Source organism: Chiloscyllium plagiosum, unplaced genomic scaffold (assembly GCF_037043375.1).
Source record: "Chiloscyllium plagiosum isolate Xiang-an unplaced genomic scaffold, Cpla_swu_hap1 HiC_scaffold_16, whole genome shotgun sequence".
NCBI classification, from domain to species: Eukaryota; Metazoa; Chordata; class Chondrichthyes; order Orectolobiformes; family Hemiscylliidae; genus Chiloscyllium; species Chiloscyllium plagiosum.
The window spans coordinates 44,592,250-44,604,369 of record NW_028270154.1 but is presented as its reverse complement, the minus strand read 5'-3'; the positions used below and the strand labels follow the sequence as shown (position 1 = coordinate 44,604,369).

The 12,120-nt window shown below is 38.3% G+C and overlaps 1 long non-coding RNA gene across 2 annotated transcripts in view; it reads left to right on the top strand.

The window, feature by feature from the left end:
- Positions 1–7,487, top strand: part of LOC122556660 (uncharacterized) — a 39,051-nt gene extending 31,564 nt beyond the window's left edge. The window contains exons 5-6 of one of the 2 annotated variants that reach the window (XR_015759746.1): positions 3,164–3,199; positions 6,453–7,487. This is a non-coding gene — a long non-coding RNA (uncharacterized LOC122556660). Of the gene's footprint in view, positions 1–3,163; positions 5,487–6,452 lie in introns of those variants that run through there. The other variant, XR_015759742.1, reaches the window with a different exon arrangement.
- Positions 7,488–12,120: the final 4,633 nt, after the last annotated feature.

Here is a 12,120-nt window from a genome sequence, read left to right as displayed (position 1 = left end):
ATGTTGCAAATATTTCTTCCACATGTGACTAAAAATCACCAGGTCATCAATATATACCATACAATTGGGTAATCCAGAAATGATCTTATTGGTCAGCCTTTGAAATGCGGCTGGCACGTTTTTCATACAGTCCATTCGGCATTATGAAATCTGAAATTGACTTTGCTCTTTCAGACAAAGGTACCTGACAGTACCCTAAGTAAGTCCAACTTGGAAATATAAGTTGCTTATCCCACCTTTTCAATGTAGTCTTCCAAACATGGAATCGGATATGAATCAGACGTTTTAACTGTATTGAAATATCTGAACTGACTACTTTAATAATGGCTAACAGATGCTGCCTAAGTCAACAATCGGGAAAGGCTTTCATGTACATTGTACATTGAAAGGGAAGTGGCCAGCTATACCAGTTCAGGGTTTTTTCTAGTTTTGGTTGGGAACCCAAAGAAACAGCTCCATGCTGACCCCCCCTCTCTCTCTGACATCTCTCTCCTCCAAGAATTTGTGTTTGAATTTATCTTTTTGCTAAGGGGTGTGTTTATGGGATGTTGCAGGAAATCGGTACAGCTCTTTGCATTTTCGTGTCAGTTGGGTTTTCAATTAGTTATGTTCTAAATTTGGTTTACTTTTGTTCATGTGTCAATAAATTCTGTTTTGTTTAAAACTGAGTGGTTTGACTTAAAACTAAATGGAATATTCACATTACATCTGCTTATAACAACTAGAAAAGTTAGGTTCTAGGCTACCTTCTTAAAGTGTTTTGAGGGGGTCTAGTATGGTCCATAACTGTTAAGACATGGGGTAAACTCTCTTGCTTATTGTAAACCAGCAACACCAAAAAGATTTGTCCTGTGCAGTAATCTGTGAAAACTCAAGTGGCCAAGAACTACTAAAGTTAATATTAACAACTTTATTTCTTAAAGTATGATAGAGAATAATTAACTAACAACTATTTACAAGTCCTTCCTCTAACCTATCTTTTACCTTCCCCTTTTACAATACTAGTCTGATAAAATTCCCAATAAAGATTTACAAACTTCTTATCTCAAAACCAGGCAGCTTTCAGTTTTCTCTGTATACCTGTCTTCTTTTGGGGGGCTTTTGCTTTGCAAGTTACTGATTGATCAAGGTACCTTTTAATAGAGTTATTTTCCAGACGGTCTTTACATGCTGGTCGCTGGGCAGTTCTCCTCTCAAGTGTTCAATTTTCCTTGGTCTTATACCTCTCCCCCCCCAAAGCATCAGATTGTGTCATTGAATTTAGTATATTGACTATCCTAAAAGCCAAACCGGATTGGCATTTGGTATTTTTGGGGGTATAGTTTAAATTGATTGGCCTGATTCGAATATGTTTTGTCATTTCCAGGCAACCAGCTACCCCAGTACCTGGAGCACAAGTTACATTGTATCTTTTTTTTCATAACACTTGGTGCTGTCAGGTAGTTTTTGCTAGCTTTTAACTCTTAAAGGTCCAGTACACTCACATCTTCATAACAATAACATAATGACTTGGAATTGGATATAGAAGATATAATTAGTAAGTTGTAGAGGTCTGTTTCCGAGCCATATGACTGTATGACTCGAGAATTGGTGGTGGTGTTAACAGTGCGATCAATGGTCTTGTATTGATCAGCTGGTAAAATGGGCACAGTAGTGAAAGAAGAAACTTAACCCCTGATAAGTGCAAGGTGATGCATTTTGGGATGACTATTTACACAATGAATGTGGTGGGTACCTATGGAGTACTGAGGAACAAAGGGACTTTGGTGTGCAACTCCATGGATCCCTGAAGGTGTCAGCACAGGTAGACAGCGTGGTGATGAAGCACATGGTATGCTTGCCTTCATTCCATGGCCATAGAATATAGGAGCAAGGAAGTCTTGTTACAATTTTATAAAACATTGGTTAGATCACAGTAGGAATAATGTGTGCAGTTCTGGTCACCACGCTATCCGAAGGACATAACTGCATTGGAGAGGATGCAGAGGAGATTCATCAGATTTTAATTTAGTAATTGATGTAATGTTCATTACAATGGAAGCATCCACTGTCTCATTCCTCATATAAGACCTTTTGAACGTATACGGACGAGGGATTACAGTTTCATTTGCAAAGTTTTCATTACCTCAGTGACTTCAGGTTTTCTTAGCTTCCAGTTAGCAGACTATTTCTTTGTTATCAGGTTTGAAACTATTTTCTCTTCTTCACAACTCTTGTCTCCCCCTGCCTACCCATGCAGCTTCAAGAGTCCAAAAACGACATAGCTGAATCCTAACTGCTGGACCACAAAAGAAGCCACAAGCTTGATTTTAATGGTAGAGTGAGGATATGTGGGCCCACGGGTCTACAGGTTGTGGTTGAATGCAATTCTGCTGATATGCCTCATGGATCCCAGATTTGAGTTGCCAGATCTGTTCAATATCTGTCCTATTTCCCATAACAATGCCACACAACACTTTGGATGGTGCCCTTGGTATAAGGAAAGGACTTCCATCTTCACAATGACTTTGTGGCAATCACTCCTGTCGTGGACAGATGCATCCACAACAGGTGAATTGGTGACGATAAGGTCAAGTGAATTTTTCCCTCTTTTTGCTTCTGTCAACACATATTAACAGCAATGTAGAGGTACCTACACACATGAACTGCAGCTTTAGAAGGCCACTCAACCACCACCACACTGAGGGCAATAAATTCTGACCTAACCAGCAACATCTGCACCTTGTGAAAGATTGAATTATCTTTGGTACGTTTAATGGGTAATTAGATACAAATCCATTAAGTTCTTAAAAAATTAGGAGGCCGAATGACACATGCCTTTTAGTTGATTCAAATGATAGAATGGTATAATGATTAAGCATCTTCTATAGATTTCTGCAGATCTCAGTTAATCTCTTGATATCTCAATCCCATGAATTTTCTAGTTAATTTGCAAATTGTGCATAATCATTAATGTTATTTTTTGAACAAGATCTAGTACAATTATCTTTCAGATAGTTTCAGCAATATGGATATTGAATTTTGTCCATTGATATTTCCACCAGCAGATGGTGCTATATTTGTTCTGGATTCTGGGAAGTGACATATAATGACGCTAGACACAGTTAAAAAGTATTTGATTCTGTTTTAATTCACAGAATTTTTTCTTTGTTTTGCTTTTTAGATGCAGAAGATCCTGCTGTGATCATACTCCTTTTGTGTGGGTATCAACTGTGGTCACTGTTCATAGCAGTCTTGCTTCTGAGTCAAAGAATTGTGGATTCAAGTCCCACTCCAGGACTTGAACACACAACTCCAGGCTGACAGTGGTATGGAGGTGTGCTGTACTGTTGAAGGTGCTGTCTGCCAACTCAGATGGACACAAAAGACCCATAGTACTATTTTGAAGAGCTTGCCATGCAGAAATTGGTGGAGATCTTTCCTACATTATTACACTGGTTTCACTTTGGAAGTATAGTGCTTAGTTTACTACAACATACTTTAGACATTCCACAGTCTTGAAAAATGCTATATAAATTCAAGTATTTCTTTCTTTATGCCAAACCTTAAATACTCTAAGAAAGTAGCATTAAGCATTCTAGAATTGCAACATCTTTGTAATTATAGTGCTGCATAACTACAGTCAGGGAATTTCATGATTTGTTCCAAAAATAATGAAATGATAATGCATGTCCAAGTCAGGAATTGAAATACAGGGAATGAGGTGATGGTGCTGCCACTTTACGACTGAGTTGTTGAGATGGGAATTACTGCAAATTAGTTACAGTTGCTCTAGTATGTCTGTTGAACAATGAATTCTTGCATGCGCGGTGTGCCAGTGATAGAGTGGTAATCTCCTAGTGTAGATTTTTCCTTCTACTCAGTAATATCTCCCCATTTATTTTGAAATACATGTTCTGCAGGTCAATTATCATACAATGTTATCGTCAAATAAAGTAATCAACCAAAATGAATTAATTGAGTCATCTTAGTATTTATTGATTATTTTTACTTCCAAACTCTATTCCCTAGCTACGGACTTCATCTCTCTCTCCCTGGCAACATTTGAAACTAAAATAGTCTGTTTGCAACCTTGATATAACATTTGACCCCAACATGAGCCTCAGCCCTGATATTCATAAGATCACTTATTCCCATCTCTGTAAGATCCAATTTTACCTGTCATCTCAGCTCACCTATGGGTGAAACCCTTATTCATTCTATCACTACCTCTGAAGCTGACTTCAAAGGTACAACTGGATGGTTTCCCACATTTTACCTTCCATAGATTTATGATCATACAAACCTACACTGCCTGTGTCTTAATTGCAGCAAGTCCTGTTCACCTAACATCCCTGTGCTCACTGACTTCTACTGATTTCCAATCAAGCAACATCTTGATTTTAAAATTCTTATCCTTGTTTTCAAATAGCCATAGCCTCACTTTTCACCTTCTCTAACCCTCCAACATATCTATGCTCCTTATTCTGGCAACTTGAGCATTCTCCATTATAATTGCTGCACCATTGGTGGCTGCATCTTCAGTCTCCAGACCCTGAGCTCTGGAATACCTTCCCTCCATCTTTCTCTGCCTTTCTTTTCCCTCTTTTATGATTTTCATTAGAACCTATTCAATAAATCAAATATTTAGTCATCTGCCATAATGCTCCTATTATGCATCTTGGGTTTTTTTATTACATTGTAGTTGATTGTAATAGGGGAGGTGATGGCCTCATGATATTATTGTTAAACCATTAATCCTGAGACCCTGGTAATGTTCTGGGGGATTTAGGCTCAAATGCTGCTATGTCAGACTGTGGAATTTTAATTCAATAAGTATCTGGAATTAGGAGTCTAATGATGACCAAGAGACCATTATTGATTGTTGGAAAAGCCCACCTGGTTCACTAATGTCCATTATTGAAGGAAACTGCCATCCTTACCTATCTGGCCTACATGTGATTCCAGACCCATGGCAATGTGGTTGACATTTAGCTGCCCTCTGGGCCAGTAAGGATGAATAATAAAAACTGGCTTGGACAGTGATGCCCACATCCCATGAATAACTAAAAAAAAAGTTGTTATCCATTTCCTAAATTGCAAGTGGCTACTTTTCTAAAATTTATTTATTGGCTGAAAAATATGTTAATCATGAAAAGTGTAAATGCATTTCTTTTCTTCCTATCAGATCATGCAATTTAGTATATAACCTATCAATCAGATATAGATACTTTCCTAATCAACTTGTTCAGTGATGTTATTGCACACCCCTAAAGCAGGTGGGACTTGAACCCAGGTGATCTGGTTCTAGAGGCAAGGACACTACTAATGCACCACAAGACACCATCAATCTGATATCCTGACATAAAAATAAAGCAATAGTAAATTATTTCATGAGGAATGTCATATATATCATATAGACCCATGTAGAGCTTAAAATTATTATATTTAGCCCCATGCTAAACAAACTCACGTTGCATGTAATCCTAATAAGAGTCAAGATTAGAGTGGTGTTGGAAAAGCACAGCAGGTCAGACAGCATCTGAGGAGCAGGAAAATCGATGTTTCGGGCAGAAGTCCTTCAGCAGGATAATTCCTGATGAAGGGCTTTTGCCCGAAACGTCGATTTTCTTGCTCCTTGGATGCTGCCTGACCTGCTGTGCTTTTCCAGCTCCACACTAATCTTGACTCTAATCTCCAGCATCTGCAGAACCCACTTCTACCTAATTGATGTAATTCTAATAAGTCTGAGCAAAAACAAGGAACATGGTCCACTATCAATAATGTGTCTCAATTTAGAGACACATTTTATCATGTCCAAGAAAATGTGTATTTCTGCAGTTTGCTATGACCACGCCTGATTCAATTTCTCACCATTCTGATTCTATTTTGCCCCAAAACAGACAACTTCCACACAAAGCACAAGCAAATATTTTAAAATAAAACTAGGTGACTTACTGGTGTTGGTCAACAGAGCACAGGTATTATGAATGTGGCCAACAAAAGTTGAGTAAAACACATTGTTTTGATAAAACATCATGTATATAGCTTGAATAGCTCATCTGTGGCATTATAGTCATACACTCTGTGATTGATGGTATCCATGGATCAATAAACCTATTACCCTTTCAGTCGGAAATCATTTTAAGGTCACAAGTTGGAAGAAATTCAATTCAGAAACAAAGAACTGTCAATGTTGGAAATCTGAAACTAAAGCAGAAATAGCTGAAGAAACTCAGCAGACCTGGCAGCATCTGTGGAGAGAAAGCAGAATCAACATTTTGGGGTCCAGCGAGCTTTCTTCAGGATTGATTGTGGCTATTCCTTGTTTGCCCCATTGCTGTTTTCTCTCTCACTCTCGCTGTCTCTCTCGATCCATCTTCACCGATCGTTACGCGTGAGAACACCTCCCACCTTGTACATGGCAGGTACTCATGTGACTCAGCCAACATTGTCTATCTTATACGTTGCAGGCAAGGATGCCCGGAGGCATGGTACATTGGGGAAACTGAGCAAAGGATACGATGACGGATGAATGGGCACCGCACAACAATCAACAGACAGGAGGGTTCCCTCCCAGTTGGGGAACACTTCAGTGGTCCAGGACATTCAGCCCCGGACCTTCGGGCAACCATTCTCCAAGGTGGACTTCGGGACAGGCAGCAGGGGAAAGTGGCCGAGCACAGGCTGATAGCTAGGTTCGGTACCCATAGGGAGGGCCTCAACCGGGACCTTGGGTTCATGTCACATTACAGGTGATCACCATTGCACTATACACACACACAGATATTCCTACACACACACACACACACACACACACACACACACACATACACACAGACACAGGTACACACAGACGTGCACACAGACACCCACACACACCCTTATAGACACACACACTCCCACACTCACACATGCACCCCGTCACAGACTTAAGACACTCTGCACTCACTACACACGCACATGCACACTTTCTCTCACTCACAGCCCCCACCCCAGACAGACACACACACACAGACAGACAAAGACCCACATGCACACATATATTTTGTGTGGTGAATTTGTACTTGCAGAGTTACATTGCACTTTGCTCAAAAACTGAATACATTCATGTAGAACTCTGAGCTCAAAAACTGCATGAATTTATGTAAAACTCTGTTATCTCACTTTTTAGTTTAGAATCAATCTAAACATCAGGTCATAGACAGAGAACACAGGGGGCTAACACCTTCACATATTGTCTAGCTATCACCATTGTTAACAGCTAACCCGAGAATGCAACTTTAAAAAAAAGGGTTTTGTGATTTACACATGAAAGAAGTGAAACTATCACTGCATTCTAACAGATGAAAGTCATAACAGACAATCAATTTTTCAATGTATAATTTCAGTTACATCACACTGCAAACTTTTGCTATAAATTCTGTGTTACGATCGAGCCCTCCACAATCACCTGATGAAGGAGTGTCGCTCCGAAAGCTAGTGTACTTCCAATTAAACCTATTGGACTATAACCTGGTGTTGTGTGATGTTTAACTTTGTACACCCCAGTCCAACACCGGCATCTCCAAATCATGGTTCAATCCTGTTAGTCTTCCATCAAGTGAGTTAGGTAAGTATTACAAAAGTAAAAACATGAAATGCAGGAGATGATCAACAGGTTTAGAAGCTTTGTTGGAGACAGAACAGAAATAAAGGTCACCACCCTAAAATATGAATTTGGTGTCTGTATAAACTATGAGATGGTCAGCAATGAGTTACAAATGTGTGTGTCATTAGTGCTTTTGTATTTTCAGTACACCATGTCTTCTGTTACCTGAGGCTGGGATAGTTGACTGTCACCAATACTCCTTTCCATTCTTTTAAATAAACTTTTAGCACATTAGATAGACCTTGATGGCACACAGGAACAAAACTTTAAAAAATCAAATGGTCAACGGAAACTTAACAATTATAATGAAAATTGATCAAAATTAAGTTATAACATCACCTCTGAGAGTGATTGTGCATTCCAACCAGACAGGCAATCCTCTTTTCTAAGGATCTATATAAGCCCCTATCTAATCATCAAGGGTAGAGGATACACCACTATAGAGACAAGAAGAGGCAGTTTTCATACAAAACATGGTGTAGTTTTTGCTTGACAACAACAGGTGATAGGTAGTACAGAATTTAAGAGTTTCTGAAAAAAGACACATTCATTGAAGCTTTTGGTCTTGCATGCATCAGGACATTCACAGTAAAAGAGAGATACAATTTGTACTCTTTGAGCAGAACGTGCTGATTAGTTGGCAAGTAAACAGATTAGTAGAGGCATTGCCATAGAGAACACACCAGTTAGATGATGACTGATAGATAACTGTCAAACTTTGTTTAAATTTGACTCCTACTGGTGAAAGCATTGCCCCAGAGAATGGATGTCACCTATTTTGTTAACTAGAAACAACCACGATGTGTGTATATGTTTGTTTGATCTACTCCTTACTAATTTAAAGAACTGATTCCTCAGAAACTGAATCAAAATGAATACTTTAGTATTATTATTTGAAAACCGAAATATCAAATAATGGAGACCACCTCAAGTGCCAATGGATCGGAATGGCAGTAATTCATTTAGTTGCTGAAGAGTGTTAGTAATGTTAACTGTTTCTGGGGAGCCATTACAAGCAAAGTTCATTGGACCTTATCAAATCGAAAAAAAACTCAATGATCCGAATTATGTAATCAGGAGGAAAAGAAAATCAAGAAATGTATGTTCAGATGTTAAAGTGATACTTTGGCAGGGAGGATAGTCAAGTGAGAAGTATATTTATAGTGGTGAAATAAATAGGAAGTAAAACTAATATATCAGAAGGATTTGAAAACAAATCAGATTGGATAATACTAAGGTGCTTGAAAAGTTACATGACATATTTCACTATCCCCCAAAAAAACTATTGATGTGACTTTAAAAAACTATTACAGACTCATAAATTTAGTGGAAATAGAACAGAGAAAATGTCTTTGTCTATACATGATGTTAAGGTAGATGATGAATTCCTAATAAAACAACATCCTTACAGATTCTGGCCAGAGATGTTAAGTGAAGTGAGAGAAACTCTTACGTTTATAATGGCCAATAACATTATTGAATTAGGCATAGTAGCTGAAATTTACCTAATGTGATGGTGCCAAATCAAGTTGGATCACGGTGATTGCGTTTAGATTATTGCAAAGTTAATGTGGGAACAAAGCTGAAGTCATATCTGATGTCATGATTGTGAGAATTGGATAAGCACAATTTGTTTAAAAAATCAACTTGTTAAAAGATGTCGGCAAATTCCACTGAGCAATACTGTCAAAGAAATATCAGCTTTTGTACTTTTGGATGGACTTTCTCAAGGTAAATCGTACCATTTAGAATGAAAAAATGAGCTAGCAATGTTTTCAAAGATTAATCAATTAAATCATCAAAGGATTATGCAACTAAGTTTTTTTTTATATATATATATAGATAATGTGGTTGTGTTCAGCCAAATCTCAGAGGAATATTTACAACGCTGGACCAAATTTAATGATCTGTTACAATGAGCTAATTCAGTAATGAATTTGATCAGAAGTGAATTTACCAAAGAAAAAGATACTTATTTGGGCCACACTTGTTGGGTTAATGCCAAGTATTCCTTGGAGAAGCAAAAAAAACAGCAGCTACCTTGGAATTTCTCATGCTTAAGACAAAAGATGATATTTTGCTGTATTTCAGCATAAATAGGTTTTATCAGAAGTTTGGTTTGAATTTCAGCATTTAGGCAATTTTGTTTAAAAAAGACCAAAAGATTTTTTGAGGGAAGAATGTCAGTACCTTTGAAAGCTGTACTGAAAGCTTTACACAGCTACTGCAGCAACAAATTATGTTCAGCTATTCAAATTGGCTGTTGATGCCACTGATGTCAGTGCTACAGTGTTAATACAGGAAGATGATATAGGGATTTAACAACCAGTTAGTTCAAGCTAAACTGGTACCAGCAGAAATATCTCTTTTTCCACATTTAGATTTTGACTTTGGAATAGCTCTAGAATTTTTTTATATCTGCATATTTAATAACTGTAGAGATTGTTAGTTTGTATGAAACATGACCTTTTGACATTTCTATCAAAATTTCACACCAAGAATTTTAGACTGTTGTGTTGGAGTTTATTACTATAACCATAAAATCGGAAAATCATTCATGTAGCTACAAGAGATAATATAGTAGATGCAAATATGGAGAAAAACAAATGTTGTGATCAAAATCTGTAGAGTATGATTGATACAGAAATTTAATGTGAATATTATTACTGTCAAAATTAAATTTGTGTAAATTGAGTAAGTATGGTGATGAGAGGAAATTGCAGTAGCAAAATTGTTTAAAAATGTATTTTTATTGAAAAATAGATTTTTTAATATTATAACAAATAAAACAATACAAAATACACCCAAAAAGTAAAAATCCCAAACCACCCTCATGTACAAATGTATAAATATGTATTAAAAAAAGAAGAAAAAACTAACTACCTAACTAAATAAATTATAACTAACAGCAAACTAACAAATAATAATAATACAGCTTAGCAAAACAAAACACTAACTCTTGAAAATCGAGAGCGTTAACTTTCATCTATTCATATGTTCTCTTGATATTGGACTCGTAAAGCACAATCGTAACGGCTATATAAAATCCTTTATTAGTGCAGCAGACAAATCTGTGTCCAGGTATTCCAAAAAGGGCCGCCATGTCTTAGTGGTTTACAATACTTAAATTTTCTTCCAAGGGGATATGCTTCATCAATATCTTACGCCAACCCGATGAGCCCGGGGGATTTTCGGACACCCAATCTAACAAGACATTCTTTGTAGCGCAGAAAGTTTGGATGTTGAAAGTTTTTTATGCGCATCTACATGAACATACTGGACAGGCCAAGAAGAAGAGAGATCGGGACCTTCTCCATCCTTACACCCAAAATTCCCCCCCCCCCACTGCATCTGCCACAGCGCTCCAGTATGTTTGAAGCCTACCACATGACCAGAGACAATGGGTAAGAGTGCCCATGCCAACTTTACACTTGGGGCATCTTGAAGACGCCCCTGGTTTAAATTTTGTCAATCGATCCAGAGCCAAGTGGACCCTGTGGAGAATCTTCAACTGTAAAGCATCTATCCTATTGCAAATTGATATATTTCTTGCATTTTCCCAAATATCTTCCCATGCATCTGAAGAGACCTCAATGCCTAGCTCTCTCTCCCACACCCTGCAAAGCCAATTGAACTCATCTGAGGGGCCACCCTCCAGTTGATGACATAACGTGCTGACAGAAAGTGTACTCTTAACACTAAGCACCCAGGTCCTTCCCTAATCGACATAATGGCTCAAGGGGCACTCCTTTTCCTGGCAAGATATGCTCGGTACTTGCCCAGTTTGTCACCATGCTCACATAACCTTTGTTTTGCGAAAGTAAGCTCCTTCTTTGCTGTCTGCATGAACACAGACTTCAAGGCAGACAGCAGCACCATAATCCTCTTTAGCTTGGCCAACAAGGGACTGTCAAAGTCAGCTTTTTCAGCTGTCTTCAACCATGTTTCGAGGAGACGCTGCTGCTCGCCCTTCTGCAGCCTCCTACTGGCAGAGTAGGAAATAATTAACCCCGGCATAGGCTTTGGTAGTTTCCCAAAGGATGGATGTGCTACCAACCGAGCCTGAATTAATGTCTAGGCACACCCTAAATTCCTTAGAGAAGTGCTTCACAAACTTATTTTCCTAAAGGATAAAGGGATCCATTAAACAGTGCCTCGGGCCCAATACAGCATCTTTAATCAAAACCAACAGGTACACTGGAGCATGATCGGAGAAGGAATTTTACCAATCGTACAAAATAGCACCACGTCCAGGGTTGCCACAGGGATCAGAAAAAAAATCAATCCTGGTGTGACACCTATCTGGATTGGAAAAAATCCCTGTCCGTAGGTTGGAGATACCTCCAGATGTCCACCAACACTAACTCCACACACAGATTCACTAATTGTTTAGTTTGTACAGAGGGTATCAGGGGGCCTTTGGGCAACCTGTCTACTATGGGATCCAAAAGACAATTAAAATCTCCCCTATAATGATATGCTGGGACTTG